Source organism: Camelus bactrianus, chromosome 32 (genome assembly GCF_048773025.1).
Source record: "Camelus bactrianus isolate YW-2024 breed Bactrian camel chromosome 32, ASM4877302v1, whole genome shotgun sequence".
Classification (NCBI taxonomy): domain Eukaryota; kingdom Metazoa; phylum Chordata; class Mammalia; order Artiodactyla; family Camelidae; genus Camelus; species Camelus bactrianus.
The window spans coordinates 10560900-10583207 of record NC_133570.1 but is presented as its reverse complement, the minus strand read 5'-3'; the positions used below and the strand labels follow the sequence as shown (position 1 = coordinate 10583207).

Here is a 22308-nt window from a genome sequence, read left to right as displayed (position 1 = left end):
ATAATTTATTTTTTTCTTCTTGATGCTTTAAAATTTTTTTCTAAAAATTTAAAAGAGACATTAAAGACATACATCTTAAAGTGCGAGGATGCAAAGCACCTCCCAGCCCAGCTTCCACTGGTCCATGGGGACCTTTTTAGAAGGAGGCTTCCCAGAGCAGCAGGGTCCCAACCTGCAGTCATTTTGATGTGATAGGGAACACAGGGCAGCCTGCTCCGTCTGAAAATCGGCAGAAGGGGTCGAATCTGTGGCTGCTCTGCTTTCTCCAGTTCTGATACAGCCCTTTGGTTGGCAGATCAAAAGTTGTTTAAACCAGCCAGGGCTGTCAGCAGCTGCTCCTTGGCTTGGAGTCAGGCTTCTTTTCTTTAAGGGGGAAAACAGATTTATTTTATTTTATTTTTTGATTGAAGTATAGTTGATTTACAATGTTGTGTTAGTTTCTGGTGTATAACATAGTGCTTTAGTTTTATATATCGGTATGTGTGTATATATATATATATATATTCCTTTTCATGTTCTTTTTCATTATAGGCCATTACAAGGTATTAAATATAGTTTCACATGCTCTACAGCAGGACCTTGTTGTTTATCTATTTTATATATGGTAGTTAGTATTTGCAAATCCTGAATTCCCAATTTATCCTTTCCCACCCCCTTCCCCCCATGTAACCATTACTTTGTTTTCTATGTCTGTGAGTCTGTTTCTGTTTTGTAAATAAGTTTATTTGTGTCTTTTTTTTTCAGATTCCACATGTAAGTGATAAATGATATTTGTCTTTCTCTGTCTGACTTACTTTACTTAGTATGATAATCTCTAGGTCCATCCATGTTGCTGCAAATGGCATTTTTTAAGGTTGAGTAGTATTCCATTGTATAAATATACCACAACTTCTTTATCCAATCATCTGTCAGTGGACATTTAGGTTGCTTCCATGTCCTGGCTATTGTAAACAGTGCTGCTATGAACACTGGGGTGCATGTGTCTTTTCAAATTAGAGTTTCGTCTGGGTATGTGCCCAGGCCATGGAGTCAGAGTTTCTCCCACCACAGCCCCACCTCTCTCAGTTCTGCTGGCAGGGTGGGGAGCCAGAGCTCACCATTTGGGACCTCTTGCTGGAGATTTCCAATACTCTTGGGGAATCCTGTCTCTTGCAGCTGTGGGCTCCATGCAGTCATCCCTAGTGTGGGTGACAGCCTCAGCTGTGGGAGAGAGTGCTGCTCACAGGTCATGGGACACAGCCCCAGGAGGCCGGTTTCACTTCCAGAATGCTAAGGGAGGGACCAGACCTGTTGAGTTCATTCCCTGCTGCCAGCCTGACCCACCCTATCATTGTTTTTCCCTTTCTAAACATTTCTCTTCTTTTAGATCTTAAGTGCACAGCTCAGTGAATTTTACAGACCAACACACTCGTATAACCACCGCATAGATCAAGATAGCCTTACTTGGACTGCAGCTGGCTCTCTCATGTTCCCTCCCACTCAATATCACCCCAAGGGTAACCACTCCCCAACCCTCACCACAGATTACTTATGCCTGTTTTGACTTCCTATAAGTAGAATTAAACAGCATGTACTGCTTTGCATCTGGGTTCTTAACATTATGTTTGAGAGATTCTTCTGTGTTCCAGTAGTTTCCCCCTTTTCAGTGCTGTGTAGTATTCCACCAGGCGAATGTCCTATGATTTGTTTATACATTCTACTGTTGGTGGGCTTCTGGCTTGTTTTCAGTTTGCGGCTATTATCAATAATGCTGCTATGGACATTTCCTATATGGCTTTTGGCGGACATAAGCCTTTGTTTCTACCATCATTTCTTTACCAACAATTGTAACAGTCTCTTCATTAATGTTCTAGCTTCTATGCTTCCCCCCTTTAATCTAGTCTCTACATAGCTGTCAGAATGATTTTAAATAGGGCATGTGACTCAATTGCTTAAGCTTCCAAAGGCTCCCTATTACACTTAGAAGAAACCCCAACTCTTTCCTCAGGCCTATAAAAACCTTACATGTTCTGCCCTCTGCCTGCCATTCCTGGTTCTTCTTAAACCTCTCTCCCTCTCACTGTGCTTCAGCCACCCTGGCCTTCTTTCTGTCCCATGAATATGCCAAGGCTGTGGCCTTGGTACTGACTGCTCTCTCTTTCTGGAATTCCCTTCCTGAAACCTTCCCTTAAGATTGATCCCTTCTGGTCACTCATGTCTCATCTTCAGAGAGGTCTTCCCTGACCATCAACAAACCTGACCTGTTTGTATTTTGTAGCATTCACCACCCTATGGTACTCTTGTCTCCCCATGAGAGCAGGGAACTTGTCCCACTCACTGACAGCTGCATTCCTCAGTCACTAGCCCAGTGCCCGGCATGCAGTTGGTGCTTGTGAATGTTTTTCGGTGAACGGATGAAGACAGCTGCCGTAGGTTCCCACATCCTTTTTAAAGGGGAGGCGGTGTAGCTTGGTGTGAACAACCTTGGAGCTTGGTTGTCTGACTGCCTGAGTTTGAGGCAAGGAAGGCTTCATCTCTTATTAGCTATATGATTATAATCATCCCACCTCCCCGGGCCTCAGTTTCCTCATCTGTACAGTGGGGATAATAGATTGTTACAGGGACCTAGGACCTAGTATTGCCATTTATGGAGCAGCTGTTGTATAGGGCAGCTGTGTTATCCCTATTTTATAGACACAGAGCAAAAGACATTTGCTGAGTGTGGAAAATGAGGTCCAGAGGCTGCTCAGATCATACCAGTGCCAAGTGGCAGTGCTGGGACTTGAACCCAAGTCTGGCCCCACTCCAGAGCCACTCAGACTCCCGTGGGAAGCACCTACCATGGGAATGAATGAGATTCTTGCACTGTTCGGGTTGGGTGGCACCCAGAGTGTTTATGTAGTAACAGAACTTCACTGCCGTGTCAGTAGCTCTTGAAGGTTTATAGAACAGTTCCGCTTGGTTAATGCATTTGGTTCTCACAGGAGACTGAGGATACAAGCAGGGATTCAGGTTACAGGGGCTGGCACTCGCCCAGAGTCACTCTTTGGCCCCCAGGCTGTCACTGCTGCCAATAGTCCCCAGCATCCTGGCAGTGTTATCCAGTGGTTTAAGCATCTCCACATCTGTTACTTGGTGGCCCCCTGACTTTGGACTTTTGCATGCCCCCTTGGCTGTTCTTTAAACCTGCTTACTTAAAAACCAAAATTGAAAACAAAAATAACTTTGCTCAGTCCTAAGCAATGGTATCAAGGGAACTCATGATTTGGTATTCCTTCATTATTGATCACCTGCGTTATACCAGGCAAGATTTGGGGCACTGGGAGTACATCAGTGCGCCAAAAGAGAAACCCTCTGATGTCATAGTCACGGGGGACACACAATGAATGAATCTATGCATTTTTACAGTGTCGGGTGGTGATACGTGATTTGAAATAAAATGAAGCAGATGAAGATAACAGAGACCAGCAATGTAATACAGTAACTGTCTATACACATATTTTCCTGACGCACATAAAATCGGTACATAACTGTTAGAATAAAAATGTTGATTCAGATGCCATCTGGACTTGCCTCATACCCCAAGGTCTGTGCAGAATACATACAACCGTTTAGAAAACCTTCAAACAACTTCAAGAGGGAGGCAGATCGGGTCAGATGGCATCCTGTTTACTGAGGGGGAAGTTGAAGCTCCAAGAGGTACAATGACCTGCTAGGCTCACACACCAGAAGGCTCTGGGACTGGGCCTTTTGGCTCCATCTCTTGCCTCTGTCATTTCGGATAGAAATTCCACCCTGAGAAAGAGTTTGAACCTACAACGCATCTGATTTCCCTGAAAAGCTAGATTGCTCACCCACATGTGACCCGGTGCTCAGCCCCACCACATGTGGGCGGGCGGCGTCTCTCAGCATCCTTGGAGAGCAGGAAGCACTGTGGTTGGTCACCCTGCTGCCTTTGCCCCTCAGCTCAGGCTGAGGCGCTGCTAGAGATGCACTGGCCGAAGTTTCAGTTGGGAGATAGCATCTCTCCAACCACCCCTTTCTAAATAAGCTTCCAGTCATTGAGGATGATGAAAACCTTATCTTCTTCTGCAGGTATGGCTACTTACCTCCCAGCCTTTAACACAGTTGTGTTCCCAGAAGCCAGAATTCCACCCACTCGCTCAAGATTAAAAACAAAACAGGGCCCCCCAACTCTCCAAATGAGTATTTGTAACATGCTGCGTCTTTGAAGAGTGAATGTCTCGTTCAGGGATGAGGTCTTATTTGATATCAGAATGTATTTTCCTGATGTGAAGTATCTAGGGATGACCTTTGTGCTCACTTTTCAGTTGGGAAATATGAAGCTCAGAGAGGTCGAGTGACTTGCCTAAGATGGCACTGCCTAGGTGGAGAATGGCCTTGAATGAGGGTAGGCAGGATAACCAGGGGTATGAATTTTGGCTACTTCGCTAACTGTATTGCTCTTGAACAAGTCATTTAATTTTTCTGTGTCTCTGTTTCATCCCCGGTAAAATCGGAATTATCGTAGAAGTCACCACCACATAGGGTTATTAAGACGTTGAGATGAGCTGATGTTCTTAAAGCATAGTTAGCACAGTGTTCGGCACATAGTACGTACTTAGTAAATGGTGTTGTGACTGTTATTGTTATCCCCTGAAGAAGAAATTCAGTTTACCTCTTCCCTTGGAAACTCCTGAAGTAAATTTGGTGGGCAGGGTTACCAAGAGAGGACATGCAGCAGGTTCACGCATTGTTGCTCGAAGTGTGTCTGTGTACCAACAGGAGCATGACCGGGAGCCTGTTAGAAACACAGGGTCACAGGCCCTCCCCCAGATCTGCCGAGTCTGCATTTTGACAAGATCCCCTAGGGATTCATGTGCACCTTACAGTTTGAGAAGCACTGATCTAGGGCAATTCTTATCATCTTTCCTTGTGCATCAGGGTCATCTGGGGGAAGTATTAAAGATGCAGATGCCTGGGCTCCAAACCCACAGATTTTGGTCCATTGGTCTGGGGTCAGGTCTGGGCATCATTATTTTTTAAAAGCTCCCCAGGTGATAGCAAGCATAGTAAGGTGTGATCCTAGGTGTGGTAGAGGCTGACTTGCTTTGGAGTTGGAGAGAATCAAATTTGAAGCTAGAGCTTTTCCACTTACTACTAGCTGTGTGACCTTAGGCATGTTGCCTAGCTTCTCTGATCCTCAGTTTCTTCACTGTATCCTGAGAAGAACAATCCCCACCCGCCCATCCACTTGTTATGAAGATGAAATTAACACTGACTGTGTACAAGCCTGGCAACAGGGTATTGCTAGATGTGAATTAATGCACTCGCCCTTCTGTGTGTGCCAGGCCCAGAGATGCTGTGCTGTTATTGTTTTCAATACTAATATGATTAGTAGCCGTGGTATTGTCTTCCATGATGAAGGATTAGGAGCTCACTGGGGCATGGCGTGTCTGTGGCGATGCAGGAAATGCCTGTCAGTGGATTGAGAAGGCCGCCCCAGCAAGGTCAAGGAAATAACAATCCTTGCTACCATTTATTAAGCACTAACCATGTACCTGTCACTGCACTAAACACAGTTTATAAAAAAATTTAAATATTAAAGTTGTACATGTACTTAATTTAGATCAGTGGTTCTCAACTTGTGTGTATTTGTGTGTGTGTGTGTGTGTGTGTGTGTGTGTGTATTTGTGTGTGTGTGTGTGTGTGTGTGTGTGTGTGTGTGTTTTGCCTCCAGGGGACATTTGGAAATGTCTGGAGACATTTTTGGTTGTCACCCTAGGAGTGGGGGTGTTATTTACCAGTGGTCTCTGATGGGTGGGGGCCAGGGATGCTGCCAAACATCCTGCAATGTACAGAACATCTCCCAACACAAAGCATCAACTCGTCCCAAATGTCAGTGGTGCTGAGGTTGCGAAATCTTTGTTTAGATTCAGGTAGTTCTGCAAAGCATGTTGTGTAAAACAACAGCCTCTTGGCCCCTTTCTTCCCTCCCCTTCCCTGGAAGCAACCACTTTTGCCCTTTGAACGGATTATTTTATTTACTTATGCATCTCTAAATAGATGCCTGCTTGTATTGTGACTTCTTGATGACTCCATTCTAGGCTTTATCCCTTGGCTTCTCACTGTGGAAGGCAAGGAGTTAGCTCTCCTTTCTCACCCTGAGCTGTGCCTGCCTGCACACGGGGCCCCCTCCCCTGCAGATCCGCTGTCATTTCTGTTGGATCAATATTCAGTGTTTCTATTACCCTAACTGTAAATGGTGTGTGCTGCTGATGCTGCAGTCAGCTCAGATTACTTTCCCCTCCTGCAACATCTTTTGTTCTCCCTGAAGTTAATAATTGCCTTGTTTTCCCCTTGGCTTTGTTATCTGTGTACTTTCCACTAACTCAACCCTCAACCCTTTGCCAATTGACTAAATCTTCTTTTGAGATGTTCAGACTCATCAGGGAGGAAATCTATGAAGTTTGCCTTTCAGAAGGAGCCTCTCCCATAACAGGCTTAGAGTTTCTGCAGGAAATGTTTTATGTAAGACTCACAGCAGCCCTGCGAAGTAGGCATTGTCATCATCATCATCATCATTGTCATCTGACATTTGAGGAAAGGGGCTCTCAGAGAGGTTGTTTGGGTGCCCAAGATCACACAGCAGGATGTAGAGGAATCAGGATTTGACTGCAGCGACTGTATGACCCTGTGGCCCTGGGGCCTGGGCTTTCTTGTCTCAGAAGATCACTCTAGGAGAAAGCCCTTTGAAATACCTCCTGTGACGGGACTGTCCTGCCTCAGTGAGACTGCAGTAGTGTATTCCTTTCTGTACCTGCAGCATTGATCAGGAGGCCGGGCATGGACTCTGCGTACTGCTGGTTGAACGAGTAAGTGGAGAATTTTGAGAGGCAATGGGAGGAGGACCCAGTGCTCTCAGGCAGGGGATCAGAGGAGCTGGGGCTTGGACGCGTGATCCTGGACAAGTCACTTAACCTCTCTGGCCTCAGCCCCTCCCCATCTGTAAAATGGAGCTGAGAACACCTGCTTCAGGGACTGTTTTTGAGCAGCTAGAGGGGCTCGTAAACTGCAGACACTCAGGAGCCTGTAAAACACGACGCAGGCAATGTGGGCTCTATCAGTCACTACATGGGGGACAGGCTTCTGCTGAGCTCCTTCCCTCCCCTCCCCTCGTCCTTCCTTCTTTCCTTCTAAGTGAAACATGACATAATTAACTTAGAAGAGAAAAAAAAAATGCCTTACAGTTGAGAAAAAGATATATTACAGCCCAAGCTAATTCTCATATGATAAAATATTTATATTAATGTGTCATAAAAATTGATTCTCCCTTCTCTTGCCTGGCATCATTAATGGGTAGACATGTAACATCTTACTCTCTTGCCTTCTTTTCTCTCTCTCTCTTCCAGCAATGTACAAATTTCAAAGGACTGTGAGGAAACCATAAATAATAATAACGATAATAATAACCGTAATAACAAGCGATATTTATTTAGTACTTACTATGTGCTGGTCACATCTGCAAGCCCTGTTGCATTTTAACTCGTTGAATTCTCACACAACCCAAGGAGATCCGTGCTGTTGTTGTTCCCATTTGACAGAGGAGGAGACTGAGGCACACACTGGTCACTGGTTCAAACCTGTCCACACTGACTCCGAAGCCCTTGCTCCTGACCGCTCCTTCTCCACCTCCCTGTGCTGGGCTGCTCAGCCTCACAGCTTTCAGATAGAGGCCAGTGTCCCACAGCTTCCTCCTGCAGAAAGGCACCTAATACTGAAAGCCTTTTCAGTTTGCAGTTAATAGATGTACCAAGAACTCTGAGTTTTTGCAACTCAAATTTTGGGTGATAATGGAGGTTTGCTAGCAATGAGTGGAGAAATCTAGGGATTCTACGTCCAGCCAGGTTTCAGGTCTTGGCAATGCGGGGCTGGCTGTCAACAGTGGTGGAGGCAGGAGACCAGAGGAGGGCCTGGGACAGCCAGTCCCTGCTAAGCCAGGTTTGTGTCTTGGGAACGCAACTTTTTGATTCCCAGACCATCACTCCCTGGCATCCTCCTCATGTGCCCTGCAGCTTTAGCGCCAACTCTTTCTCACCATGTTGCACACGGTTCCCTGGAGATTCTCAGACTCAGGGTCTGGTGGAGAAGAGCCTGCGGTGAGGTCCCAGCCCACAGCTGCTCCAAGCGCCACATACACGGACACACACACACAGCCACACACAGATGCACATGGACACACACACACACTCCTCTGCCCGTTTGTCTCACTGTTTCTTTATCACGGTATCACAGCCTCTAGTATCAGATCCCAGCTCACGGTAGGAGTCCAACAGATGCCTGTTGGGTGAATAAACACACAAATGAGCAGGTATTCCCTCCCAGCCCTGCCCCTGAGTGTTCTGGTATTTGTTGTCTTGGCTGGACTGGGCACGGTTGGAAAAGAGAATCTGAAAGGATTCCTGTATTCTTTTGGGTGATACCAGGCTCCCGCTTCCCAGGTCCTTCATGACTGGCTCCTGCCTCATTCTCCACAACCCTCCGGTTTGTCCGTCTCTACTTTCAGCAGTTTCAAGTCATGGAATTCTTTGGGGATCTGATGAAAGGCACAGACCCTCTTCTCCCAAATATAAATATCAGCACATTCAAATACTGTTCGTGGATCCCGTTCATGGATCTCCAAGGAGTGCACAGGACCCTGCTGAAGGACTTCTACACTGTAGGGCTAAGGAAACCCAGAGAGGGGAAATGCCTGCCTAGGGTCACGAGTGGCAGATTTGGAACCGAGACCCAGGCCTCAGAACCTCAAGTTCAGGACTTTCTCCCTTTCACCATCCTGTGCTGATGGATGAACGCCAGGTAATTAGTTGATACAATGAACAATTAAACGAGACACTCCTCTTAGCGTCCTCCATCCATCAAACCCTCAGCACTGGCAGCTCTGTCAGGTGCTCAAATACCAGTGGTTTCTGCAGTGCAGCTTTCCTCCTTGTAGTTTGGTATTTCCCTGATGATTATAAATGGGAGCGATTACAGCCGAGTCCTGCTGGCTGTTCCACGGAGCGCCTGCCACATAATGGAAAAAGCTCAGCCCCTAGCCTGCAGCCTGGAGTCGGGAGAGCACCTGAAAGGAAGGCTGTTTATTCCAACTGCTGTAACCGGCCATGTTCAGAGCTCCTGGGGCAGGGCCGTGCGGTCAGCCTGTTCTTTGCTGCTCAGTATCTCATCTAATGGCTCTGACATTCCCCCCGATTCCTGAAGCCAGGGAACCAGGGCACAGCCTGACATATCCCTCTCCTCCTCATCCTCCCCGTCTGATCCATCACCAAGACTTGTCTCTTTTCACCTTGTGTCCCATCTGTCCCCTCCTGTCATCTTTGCTGCCACCACCTCTGCAAGCGAGGCCACCATTATTTGTAGCTTGGAGAATGCCACAGCCTCCCCTGGACGATGACCCGCTGAGCTATTAGCTACCGAGTGTTCTTTTCACTTTCACCACCTGCTGTTTGGGCCAGAAACGTGGTCTGTTAGTCAGGACAGGCTGTGCTGTGCTGCTGTAACAGATAACTGGTGGGTTTAAAATACAGTTTTGCACTTACGCAAAGCCTGCTGCAGTCTTGGTGATACTCCGGGGCAGCTGTCCTCTGTGACTAGTCCAGCATTCTGGGCTGCTTTGATCCTACGAATCTTCCATATCAGTGGAACCTGCTTCCATGATTGCTGCAGGAGGAGAGAGAGACAGAGAGAGAATTGTCCAGCAGCTCTGAGATGCTTCCACCCAGAAGTGACGTGTGTCACTCCTGCTCACATTTTACTGGCCACAGCAAGTCATATGACCATGTCTAATTGAAAGGAGCAGAGGAGCAGGTGGAAGAAGAGGAACTGGAAATATTGGTGAGCAGTGCTCATGTCTAATCATGTCCACCAGGCAGAACAGGAGCTGAGAGTAAGAGTGGTGATTTATCACCTGGAATTCAAAATATTGATCCAGTTTTGAGACAGAAAGATTCGGGAAATCAACATCAGCCAGACCCAGGTCTCCTCCTCCCACCTCTGACCAGAGGCCAGGTGGGAGGTGGGATTGAAGGGGAGGAGGAGGGAGGGAATGAGAGGGAGAGGTGCGGGGAGGGAGGGAGGTGGGGAGAGAGAGAGAAGGAAGAGGAGGAGGAGGAAAGAGAAAAGAGAGATGAGAGAGAGGGAAGGAGACAGACAGACATGGAGAGAGAGACAGAGAGAGGAGGAGGGAAAGGAGGGAAGGAGAGAAAAAGATTGAGAGAAAGAAAAAGAGACAGAATTAATTAATTAATTAATTGATTAATCAATTAATTATAATGGAGGTGCTGGGGATTGAACCCAGGACCTCATGCCTGCTAAGCATGTGTTCTACCACTGAGCTCTACCCACCCGCCGGGAGAGAATTTTACGCAGATGTGTTTGCTTCACTTCCTTGAGTTGACTCTTGGGGGCACCACTTAGAGGACAGAGAGCCAAGGGTCAAGGGGAGCCTGTGTATTTTTGGCTCCTGTGATACTCTGATAACCGACAGCCTTGCTCTCCTCAGTGGCAAGAAGGCTAGAGATCAGGGATGGCTGTGAGGCGTCTTGGGCAGAGGGAAAGCTGCCCCAAGCACGGGGGTTGTGTGTGGCCCGGAGGGGTTGGGAAGGGAGCTGGTTGTGAGCAGGGAGGGCCAGAGGAAAGGCTCGTCCCAGGATGCAGGGACTTGTGCAACAGAGGATGTATTGATGAGTTAAACAGGTGAGGACTGAAAGAGGATGCAGCGCCATCTCGGCGGAGGTCAGTGCAGGACAGAGGATGAGCTCCAGGACCAGAAGGGATGAGGACATCCAGGGCAGGAACTGGCACTGGGCAGAGGCAGATAAAGACTAAACAGAGCAGCGCTTCCCTACCAAGACCATCCAGGCTGGTGTGTGCGTGAGATCCCGGGAGCATGGCGGTGGGGGAGGGCCAGGTGGGAGACGGAGGAGAATCAGCACTCCTCCGTGTATGTGACTGGCCACCTGCAAGCTTACCTGGAAGGGCTCAGAATGTTACCTACATCAGGCTAGAAGGTAAAATTGTCTCCTCCTTGGACACTCGAGTCTGGCTTGGGACCCTCATTTGTGCTATCCCAGTGCTGCTCAAACTGTCATCTACAGACTAGTGACAGTCAGCAAACCATTACTGGTCCACAGTAAGTAAAGAAACTGGGAGTAAGTGTTTACGAACTTTTATAGCAATTTGACATTGCTGTGACATCCAAGTGAATTTGTGTTGTATTTTACAAAAGCATCATTTGGCGATGGATTGGGGAGAAAATGGTTCGTCTCTGCAGAGAGTCTGAAAAGTGCTGCTCTGGGTTCCTAAGTGGCTTCTCTCATTCCATGCAGGTTCCCTCCTAATCTGTGTTCCTTGGTGGTTGTCCCAGAATGCAGGGAGCATCCTGACATGCCTCCCTCTACAGCCCTCCAGTGACTTTCTCAAGCCCCTTTGGATAAAAACCAACTTCACAATGGCCTGTGAGATCCTGTATCATCTGATCCTTGCTCGCCTCCTCCCCTCTGTTTCCTTCCCCACCCCACTGTGCTTCCTGTGTCCTTACAAACACCACGCTCCCTCTGACCGCAAGACCTTTGCCTGTGTGACATCCTTTACCTGGCGTGCTTTGCCCCCCAGGCTGGGGGAGTTGACTTCTGTTCTGCCTTCACATCCACAGCTGTTGGGGAGATCAGGTTTCCCCTCTTAGTTCTTTTGGCTGGCAATTAAAGTGACATAAGGTAGATTAACAGGAGAAAATCAAATTTATTCTGTGTGCCTGGGGAATCCACTTAAGCATGAAGAATTCCAAAACAACAAGGCAAGGAGAGGTAATGATGCACCTGAAACTTGTTCTGTGTCCCCCCACCCCACCCCCCTGCCAGTCTGTGAACTCTGGGAGGACAGAAGCCTCACCTCTTTTGTTCACCGGCGTATCCCATAGGCCTAGCTCAGCTCTAGGGTCTCAGTAAATACGTGCTGAATGAATGAATGAGTGAATGAGTGAATGAATGGATTATCCAGAGCCCATGGGAGAGGCATTTGAGACTGTAAAGTGTGTCCTTTGGCAGCCAAGACCTTTATTTCATAAAACAGTTCCCATGCCTCCTTCCCCTGTCCAGAACCTGGCAACCCGTCCTGAACTCCTGCTGATAAATCATTTTATTGGCACAGCTGGACAGGAAAGGACAGAGTGAGTAATGGGAGTCGGGCACCGTGTCGTGGACAAAGGCCCAAGTTGACATGGTAACAACAGGCAGACCGATGTGGCCTGGGCAGTAGTCTGGCCCCTGGACACGTCTGAGAACAGGCCCTGGGTCATTTTTCCTCTGCGCTGGGGAGTGAAAAGGCCAAGAAAGTGAGGAAGGCGCCACGGGGCCCTGCTGCTTCCCTGCTGCGGGATGGGCTGGAAGCAGCTTCAGCCAATGGTGGTGGCACCCTGCAGTTTGGGGCGTGAGAATGACTTCTAGTATATATTTTAAATATATAAAACCTATGTCTTTATTATTAGTTAAAATATTATTTTCGATTTTATATTGCAGCATGTTTTTCAATTGCAAAAGTATGTAGTTCAGTGCTTTTAACACGAGTCATGATGGGTAGCTCTGTGTGCAGTGGTTCGACATGGAGGCTTCGGAGCCCGGCTGCCTGGGTTCAAAATCCGGCTCCATCCCCCTCTCAGTTTCGGGAACATGGATGAGTTACCAGATCTTTGTGTACTTTGGTTTCCTCATAGGCAAACTGGCACCTACTTGGCAGGGTTGCTATCAGGGTCGCATGAGATAATGATGCATGTAAACAATGACTGGTTCTAGAAGAACAGTCAGACAACCTAGAGGTAAACGTTAAGAAGTCAAGTCTATTCCCAGCCTATTTTCTAGATTCAGGTTCGCCCAGTCACGTCTGCTCAAGTATCTGAACCTCTGCAGACGTGTACAGATCAGAGCTGGCTCTAGAGAGAGGCATGTGAGGTGCGCAGGGGGCATGGTTCAAGGATGTGCTCACTCTCGAGTGCCAGCCCCGCAATTGCATGCACCCAGGTGCCTCGCTTGCCTTACCCTAGCCAGGCCCTGACACAGGTAATGCAGAGACTTCTGCTTCTGATAATGGCCAACTAGGTAATTTGGATCAATCCTGCCACTAGGCAGACTGGAATATATATTCACATATACACATACATATACACACACGTATATACACACACATACATGTACACAGTACACATATATGTACACACACACACACACACACACAGAGCTTCAAGACATCAGAGAGCTAACAAGTGGTGAAAATTCACCAGAATCTGAGGAGGCTAGAGGTCAAGGGAGGTGAGACCAGTATCTGGCAATTCCAGGTGTGCTGAGAGATGAAGAGGCTGAGTGGTAATTCCATACCTCGTGGGGCTGGGGACATGGGGGGCCGAACTCAGAGCTTGCTGAGGGGAGAAGGCCTTGGTGAGCCCTCCTTACTTTTGACTGGTTTCCTGGGGGGCTGCATCCCAGGGGTAGAGGTGAAACGGAGGCAGACAGGCTCTTGCAGGGACTGCAGGTCAGCGCTTGACTCCCCTTAGTCCCTGAATTTGTGTGAAGGTGACCCCAGGTTGCTAGTTTCCACAGGGACCCAGAGGAAGCAACAATAAATTCTCCCTGGAGAAAAAGAACATAATTCTAGGTCTCAAATGGTTTTTACAAGCAGGTTAACAAATGCACTGTCTGCCATGCAAAAAACCAGACAATCTGGCCCATGAGGAGGTGGTGAGCAAATGAATGACAACCAGCAGAAACAACAGACAAAAGAAACAGATCCCCAGAACCTCCAAATAGTGAGGTTAGCAGACAGTGCCTGTAAGGTAACTGCTTGCTATGTACAAGGAGAGGAAAGGCAAAATTGAGAATGCTGGTGGAAAACTAGAAATAATAAAAGTAAATAATAGGAAGTTCTAGAAATGAAAAAAATGACAAGTTAAGAACTCAGCAAATTAGACATTTGGCACGGTGGAAGAAACTTGGTCAGTTGGGAGATGAGACAGGAGAAAACAGACAAAATTGAGAAAGGAGAGATGCAAGGAGGGTAGGTTCAGAAGAGGAGAGACTTGGAGCACATGGTGAGAAGGTCTGTTTGGGATTTTGGAAGGAGAAGGGAGGAAGGAAATGTGGCAGAGTGACTGAAATTTTTCCAAAACCAATGAAAGGCATCAAGCCAGACTTACGATGCCCTACAAACCCCGAACAGAATAAATAAAAAGAAACTATAAATACGTAGGCACATACTAGGGGGAAAAAAAAAAAGAAAAAGAAAACCAAAACAAAGAGAAAATTTCTCCTTACTTGGTCTCAGGGTGGGTGAAATTTCCACCCCGCCACACCTCACCCCATAGCGGAGGCTGGGAACCACTGTTACTACGAAACGTGACTCCCCACGCCGTGGCTGCCTTCTTTTATAGTCTGCGAAGAGGTTGGGGGAAGAGATGAGAACTGGACATGGGAAGGGCTATACTCGCCTCAGATGTAGGTGTCTGACTTCCAGGTTAGTGGTTCATTTTAAAACACAGAGGTTCTTAAGATCTCTTTGCTACTGGCTTTTCGTCCTAGTCATTATTTTGGAGCATTTGTTCATTCATTCAGCATATATTAACTGAGGACCTACTGTGTGCCCAGCACTAGGGATACATCAGCAAAACAAAACAGGCTAAAATCTGTCTTCATGGCACTTACATTCTAATGGGGTGAGACAACCATAAAAAAAAAAAGGTCAGTGCCTCAGATGAGTGTATGTGCTGCAGGTGAAGGTGAGCCGGGAAGGAGCGCAGGGAGAGCTGTCATGTCATCTTACCTAGAAGACAGCCTTTGGGCACGATCTCAAGGAGGTGAGTGAGTGAGTCGGGAAGATCATGGCTCCTACATTTTGTTCTACTGTGAGTATATAGTTTAATTAAATATTACAAATCATAGATGAAATACACAAGAGTTAAAAGAGGAGTTGTTTCTGTGAACATTAAGTTAAGCGCTTTGAAAATACTTGAAAAGGTGAGTTGCAAAGAAATGCTGTTAAATTAAGGGTTGAAAACTAAATGACTGGCAGAAAACACACACACACACACACACACACACACACACACAACCCACAACAATCTGAAAGAGTGCAGTACTCCGGTTACTTCACATGGGCCTCCTTTAAAGTGCTTCGCTGTAAAGAAATTGGAATTGAATATCAAAGGTAATATATTATAGTTGTGATTTATGCAAGGGAGAGTAAAGGGAATTCCATCAGGGCTCCCATGCTCCAAGACAAAACCTCCCTGCCTCAAAAGATTGGCGAACAAATGACATTGCTTTGTTTTTAGGTTAAACTAAAACTCTTAAGGTATGAGTGCATTATGTTTTATGACTGTTCACTGGGGCTTTCTTCAGGAACCAACCAACTGCTCGTTCTGATATTGGAAGCAGGCCAGTTTGCTGAACATGAGTGAGCAGAAAGCTGTTTTTCTGGAAATCAGTGTGTCCAGCTGGCATTCCTCCTCCCTGACCAAATCTGTCCAGTTCTTTCTTGGAGGCTACTGCAGGGAGTAGGCAGGAGAGGGTGGGAAGCCATGAGAAAAAGGAGGTGACATGAAGTAGACGTACCAAATTCAGGAGACCTGGCCCAGGTTCAGATCGTAACTTACTGTGAGAACTTGGGCGAGTCATTGGAAACTCACTCTCTTCATCTGTGACATGGGCACAATATAGACCCTCCCTCACAGAGTTCTTGTAAGGGGTATGTGAAGGAGGTGGTGCCTTTCAGGTGCTTACACTGCCTGACATATTGGAAGGGCTAAGGAGTGAGGTGACTGTAATGATTTTGTTATTGACAGCCATTGAAACTCAAATAGCTATAACTGCATTCGGTGGCAGATCATCTCTCTTAGAGCCTGGAGTGGACAAACTGGAGCAGCCTCAAAGGGGAAAGGGCAGTCTACCATGGGAGCCGAATAAGCCACAGGAAGAGACGGGGAAGCATTGACCTCGGTGGTGGGTATAAAGACAGTCCATGACGTGTTCAGCCAGCCCATCCTCATTTTAAACAGAGGAAGGTTAGCCTCACACTTTGCGAGCCCTGGCTAGGATTGGGACTCAGTGAGCAGAAGACCCAGCCAGACACCAAGAATTTGCAGGTGGACCCGGAAAGTTGGCACCATCTCCAGATGTACCGTTTTGGATTTTGAGAAATGGGTAGAGGGACCACGTTCATGATGTTGAGCCCCGGGATGAACACCTTCTGGGTCCTGCAATCCCCTGTAGTCTGTCAGCATCACAGGATGCCATCTTTATAAGATGCCCTTTTAGTTAGCATTTCCCAAGCTTGATTCTGCAGTGTTCCTTGAGATGCTAATGGATAATCTGTGTTAAAAGGTTCCCATGCCATATAGATCTGGGAAATACAGCTTACTATAGTGATGATGATACTGGCTAATATTTTTGGAGGGCAGGTTACTTACGTGTGCCAGCAAGTGTACTAAGTATTTTCCCGAGTTTGTGTCACTTAATTCTGTAATGTCCCAGTGAGATAGGGACAATGGTTATTATAATCCCCATTTCACATATGAAGAAATGAAACATCAAAAAAATGGTGCTCAGAGAGATTAGTTAATTTACCCAAGGTTGCACAGTAGGTGAATGCAAAAATGAGGATTTGAACCCAGGTCTTTTGGCCCCAAAACTTCTGTTCTTAAGTTGAATTAGAGCTTTTTTTTCTTTCCTAGACTGTTGACTTGCATTGGGGTGAACAGAGAATGTACCCAGTATCTCATTTAGGAATATTTTGAGCAGACCAGAGCCCCTTGTTTTTCAAACTCAGAAGAATTCTATATATGGAAAGCATACTCTCTATGGACATCTTATGGTCCATTGAAAGGATAGAAGCTGTTTCTGTCTGCAGAGTCAACCTAAGTTCTCTTTCAGTCCAGAATTAACATACAAAAGATTCTGAAAGGCCTGCAGTAAAGAAACCTCTTTATCTTTCTTTAACCCTCCTGCTTGTCCCTCCCTGTTTTTTCTCCAAAATCATTTTTCTGCCTCCTGTTTTCTTTCAGAACCTGTATTAGCATTCACAGGAAGACTATTCCATGAAACAGAGTTTGGGTAATTCCTCTTGTAGGGGAAGCATTTAAGGCAGCGTGTATTCCCCAAACTGGGGGAGAAAAACCCATTTCAATGTGCATCTCTTGCTGGTGGTGAATAGGGCAAGAGTTCTTTCTTTACATAAAGGGGAACATAAACCCAGACATACCCAGTAAAATCTTCTTGAAGGTATTGTTCTAAGGATTAGCTGCTTGGAATTTCACAACAGGGAGAGTTTTGGAGGGAAATGGCAAGTCATGATTTATTGATGTACCCTAAAATTTTCAGTGTATCATGAAGGGAAACTTGACAAGAGGGAACCTCTTAAGAGTCTTGGATGACATTTGCTTGAAATTGGCTTATGGTATTTTCATACCTCCTTTGAAGACCTAGCTCTGGACGATGTGTGAGTAATATCTTCTTTTTGAAAGCTTTTCATTCTTTATATCATTTTCTTACTCCTTGGCAAGATTGCTTAGGGGGCTGCATTCATTTCTAATCTGTGGAAAAGAAAGCCTATCTCTCCCTGAGACTCCAGCCTCAGGTGATGATAGTGTCAAGCAGTTGTATTGACTTTCAATAGCTACCCATGTGAATATAAAACTGTAAGGTACATGAATAAAGCTCCTTGGACACTCCAGCAGGGAGGATAAGCCTGGGTGAATTTTTGCAAGTACTCAAAAGATACAACCAGAATAAATGGATTACTGGGAAGCTGTGTGGCAGGAGGACTAGCTGATCACCAAATGAATTTCCCTTTTTCCTCGGTGCACAGACTACACTTCCCAGCCTCCCTTGCAGCAGCTGTCACCATGTGACTGAATTGTAGCCAATGATATAAACAGAAATGTAGCCTCCCTCTTGCGTGGCCCATAAAAACCTCACACCCACAGTCTTTCTTGTTCTTTTCCCACCCGGGGTACCTTGGAAGCCAGTTTGTTTTTGGAGGTGCCAAAGCCAGGAGATACAAAGGTTCTGGGTCCTTAAGTTACTATTTGCCAGCGCTGCCCTACCAGGACCACTGCCTTGGAATATTAGACAAGTGAGAAATGAACTTCGGTTATGTTTGGGCCATTATACCTTCCAGAGATTGTTTACTCTCTTGGCTGGAAGTTGGGACAGGGAGTTTGCACTTGGTGGTGGGTGCTTGCGGAGAAAGAGCGTTATGTGACTGAAAGACCATGAGCCACAGAGCGAGACAATTGTGCGTTGGAGTCTCGGCTCTGCCGCTCACTGCACTCTGAATCTTGGGCAGTTTACTTAGCCTTAGTGTTTTTCCTTTAGAAGATGGAAATAATACTCACCCTGCAGACTTATTTTGGAAGCTAAAGAAAACACATCTAACATGTCCGGCACAATGACGGGCATATAGTAGATGCTCACTAAATGGTAGCTGTTGCTGCTGCCTTTTCCTGTCCACTTTTTAAAGAATTCTGATACTGTATAGCCCAGGAAAATATATACCAGGTCTTATGGTAGCACACAGAGAAAAAAATGTGACAGTGAATATATATACGTTCATGTATAACTGAAAAATTGTGCTCTACACTGGAATTAGACACAACATTGTCAAATGATTATAACTCAATAAAAAATGTTAAAAAAGAAAAAACCTCAAAAAAAAAAAAAGAATTCTATTCTCTTGTTTGGGTTATAACCACGAGCCCCTCCACATATCTCCATTCTCAAATAAATTAAACAAAAATACCAAAAAACTAAGAGAGGGGAAAATTTGCTCTGTCTTCTTTTCAGTTCACCATAGTTACAACTAAATAATTGTTTGAATAATGATCAGTTTAATCTCTCCCTCCCTTTCCAGGCTCCTTGAGGGCAGGCATCATGGCTGTTTTGGGCTCCTGTGTGTGCCCACCCCAGCACACAGCATCATGCAGTGTGGAGTTCCCCTGAGTACTTCTTGAATGCACGAATTGATGAGCACGTGAGTCTTTCACTTGTAAATTTTTGCGGGGTCACAAACACTGAACCCACCGGCAGGCAGAGGAGAGACATTGCAAGGCCAGTCATCTCAGTGACGTCTTTGTCACTGGCCTGCCTGAAATGACGCCATCAGAGTCACTCCTTATGTCTTAGTAGAGGTTATAAGCTGGTGGTCTGCCAAATACAGCTTAAAGGTGTATTTTGCTTATTCTGTACTGTGTTTTTAGCAGTTTAGTTTATTGCCAACATTTAAAACTTGGGAGATTTCACGTAAAAAGCCACGTATTCTACTTTTGTTGAAAAATTAGAAGGTCTGGCAACTCTTGGCTTGATTCTGGCATGGCAGGAGTTGGCTGGAGTCCAGCAGCAGTGCCCTCATGAGGTCATGTGCCCTCCAGTTCCCGCCATCAGGCCCAGTGTTCTCTTGGTTGTGTTCCCAGCCTGGCTCTTGAGGTTTCAACCCCCAATTAATATCCCTTTAGTAAGTCATTCACTCATTCATTCAACAGATATTTAGATGTTGGTAAAAATGGGGACCCCAGACAATGTTACCCACGCTTCCTGATCTCTGGGAGATTATAGGGAGGTTGAGGAATAAGAGACAAAAACATACATTCAAACCATAAAAAATATTACTTCATTGATAACAGTAGAATTATAGTAGGGTAGTATCCCCCCAGGTTTATATCTGCTATTCCCCTCAGAATGTGACTTTATTTAGAAATAGGGTCTTTGTAGGTGTGCTTAGAAATTTTCACATCCTTTGTCTCTGAGGTTCACAATGTCTTTATGAATGAGTGGGAACACCCTCACTTTCTGTAGGAGGAGACTGATGTTCTGAGGGGCTAACCCGCCTGTCCAAAGTGGGTCATTGGGCTACAAATCTGTTATTCTTTCCACCATCTATCACTGGCCGGATCTGTCTTATCCACTGCTGTGAATTCAGCTGTCGTGCCCAGCACAGAGTAGGTGCTCAATGAATATTCTTGACCTGAATAATCAGAATGACCAAAAAGCAAGGTCTTGACGGATGGGACAGAAGATGGGGAAAGTCCTCCCTGATGGAGTCTGGGATTACCCCAGCACAACGCCTAGGACATGGTAAGTGCTCGGTGAATGCTTGTTAAATAGGCAACAAACGAATCGGACTTTGCAGGTGGGCCTTCCTGGGGCAGCATGGCAATGACCTGTGAGCAATGCATGTTTGATGTGGGGAGTCCTGGGAAGGAACCCGCCAGACACATACTCCGTCTGCTTCCCAGGTTGTCCAGACTGCATCCTGCCTTCCCTCCTCCACTACTCCCCAGAGCAGGAAACTTGGCCAAATCAAATTGTGCTCACTTCATTCCTGCCTGGCTTTCTGCCCACTCCCTGACACCCGTGCCATGTTAAAAATTGATATTGGTTTGCAAATGTTAAACAGCTGGATCTGTGTGAGGCCAGCAGCTGGTGGCTAGCAGGGCTGAGGTCTGTAGCGGAGGGATCTGAGTCCCTGTTGGGGGCTCCTCCACGTGCTCTGATTGTGAAGCTCGGAGTCCATTCTCTGCAATTTCCCCAGAAACTCAGGAGAGTGATGGAGGGGTGGATGTCACCCTCTTCTCGTTATTTATTTTTGCTATAAAATGGGCCTTTCTAAGGCAGCATGCATCAGGCGGCCCTCTCACTGTGCTGCTTGGGTGACACTTCATATTTTGTTGAGCAGATACTCCCTTGCTGCCAACGGCCCCTCTGCTGATTAATGGTATCTCCTTTCATCTGAGTCGGTGTCTTTCATGTCTCCCTGAGTCCCCTGCCAAGCCGCCTGGCTGGCATCTCACCGTGATGACAGCTGACACAGAGGGACTTCACTGCAAATTTCAAGGTCACTCCCTCTTTGTTACACCCACCCCCACATACACATACACCATGGAGACGTGTTCATTCAAAGCAGCCTCAAGATAAAGACTACTGGCTGAAAAACTCAAAGTTCCCTCCAGAGAAAGCCCACACAGCAGCTTCTAAAGATGCCCATATCCTCTGAGAGAACTGGCACTGGCTCTGAGAGCGTGGGCAGAGGAAGATGGGACTGGATTCCCGGGCAGTAGAGGGGGACAGTTCAGAGCACAGAGTCACACTGGCTTGGGGCTCCCTTTCTAAATGCATCACCTTGGTCTCTGAGCCTCAGACTTCTCATCTGCCAAGTGGGGACAATAGTATCAAGCCATAAAGTTATATTGGAAGGTAAATGGGGTGAAGCACATATAGTTCTTTGCACATAGTAACTGCTGAATAAATATTAGCATCATTATTATTACTCATAAAAATAATACTGAAGCCATTTCCTCAAACACTAGACCAGAGAAGCAATCTCTAACTACAATCAAAGTGAAAGGACTTGAAAATGGGGCTGGCACTGGGGATGTTGCACTTGGTTTACTAAGGAGAAAGAGTTTATGCAGCAACCAGGTCAGACCAACAAGGAGTCAGAGGCTTGGAGTGTATCAGTCTGGGGTTCAAATTAGGAAAACAGAAACCTTCTGAGGTTTTAATGCAGAAGGAATTAAGTGCAGGGGAGAGGTTATACAGATGAGCAAAGAGTAGAGGAGACAAACTGAAACGGTGAGGTAGCTTGGAGACTGGCAGCAGCAGGAAGCTGCCATTCCTAGGCTGGTGGAACAGAGAGGAGGTGGCGTGACCAGGAGCTGGGGTCACCCTTTGGAAGTTGGAACCACACAGCACCTTCTAGCAGGAGCTACTACTAGAGATGCTGCCTGAGGCAGAGAAGACGGGAGAGGAAGACTGACTTTTTTCTTACTGTTACCTGTCACTCTCCCACTTGTGCCTCCCACTGGTCCAACCCAGAAGCCAGCTAGCAAAGGGTTCTGGGAAATGTAGTCCGCAGAGGTCAGACCCCTGTGACACAGAAGTGGGTAGAAGGCAGAGGGTGGAGCTGAAGGTAAGCAGGTCCAGGTTTGAAGAAGTGGAATTACAGTTGCCAGATGAACTACAGGATTCCTAAATTTGAATTTCAGGTAAACAATGACTTTTTAAAGTATAAGTATATAAAAATGAAATTGATATTTAAAATTATTATTCATTTTGACATACTAAGAAAAAAAATCATTGCTTATCTAAAATTCACATTTAGCTGGGTAGCTTGTGTTTTCTTTGCTACAGTTGGCCACTCTAGGTTGAAGGCAGTTTTGAACCCTTGGAGGGGCCCAATTGTCAGACCAGTTTAGGTGGGTGGCAGGTTAGGGAGAAGAAGGAGAGAAGAATG

General features: G+C 46.3%; 1 long non-coding RNA gene across 1 annotated transcript in view; it reads left to right on the top strand.

Annotated features, from left to right (window-relative positions):
• Positions 1-22308, top strand: part of LOC141575809 (uncharacterized) — a 164741-nt gene that overhangs the window by 68340 nt on the left and 74093 nt on the right. The window contains exon 2 of the long non-coding RNA XR_012503685.1: positions 18931-19050. This is a non-coding gene — a long non-coding RNA (uncharacterized LOC141575809). The remainder of the gene's footprint in view (positions 1-18930; positions 19051-22308) is intronic.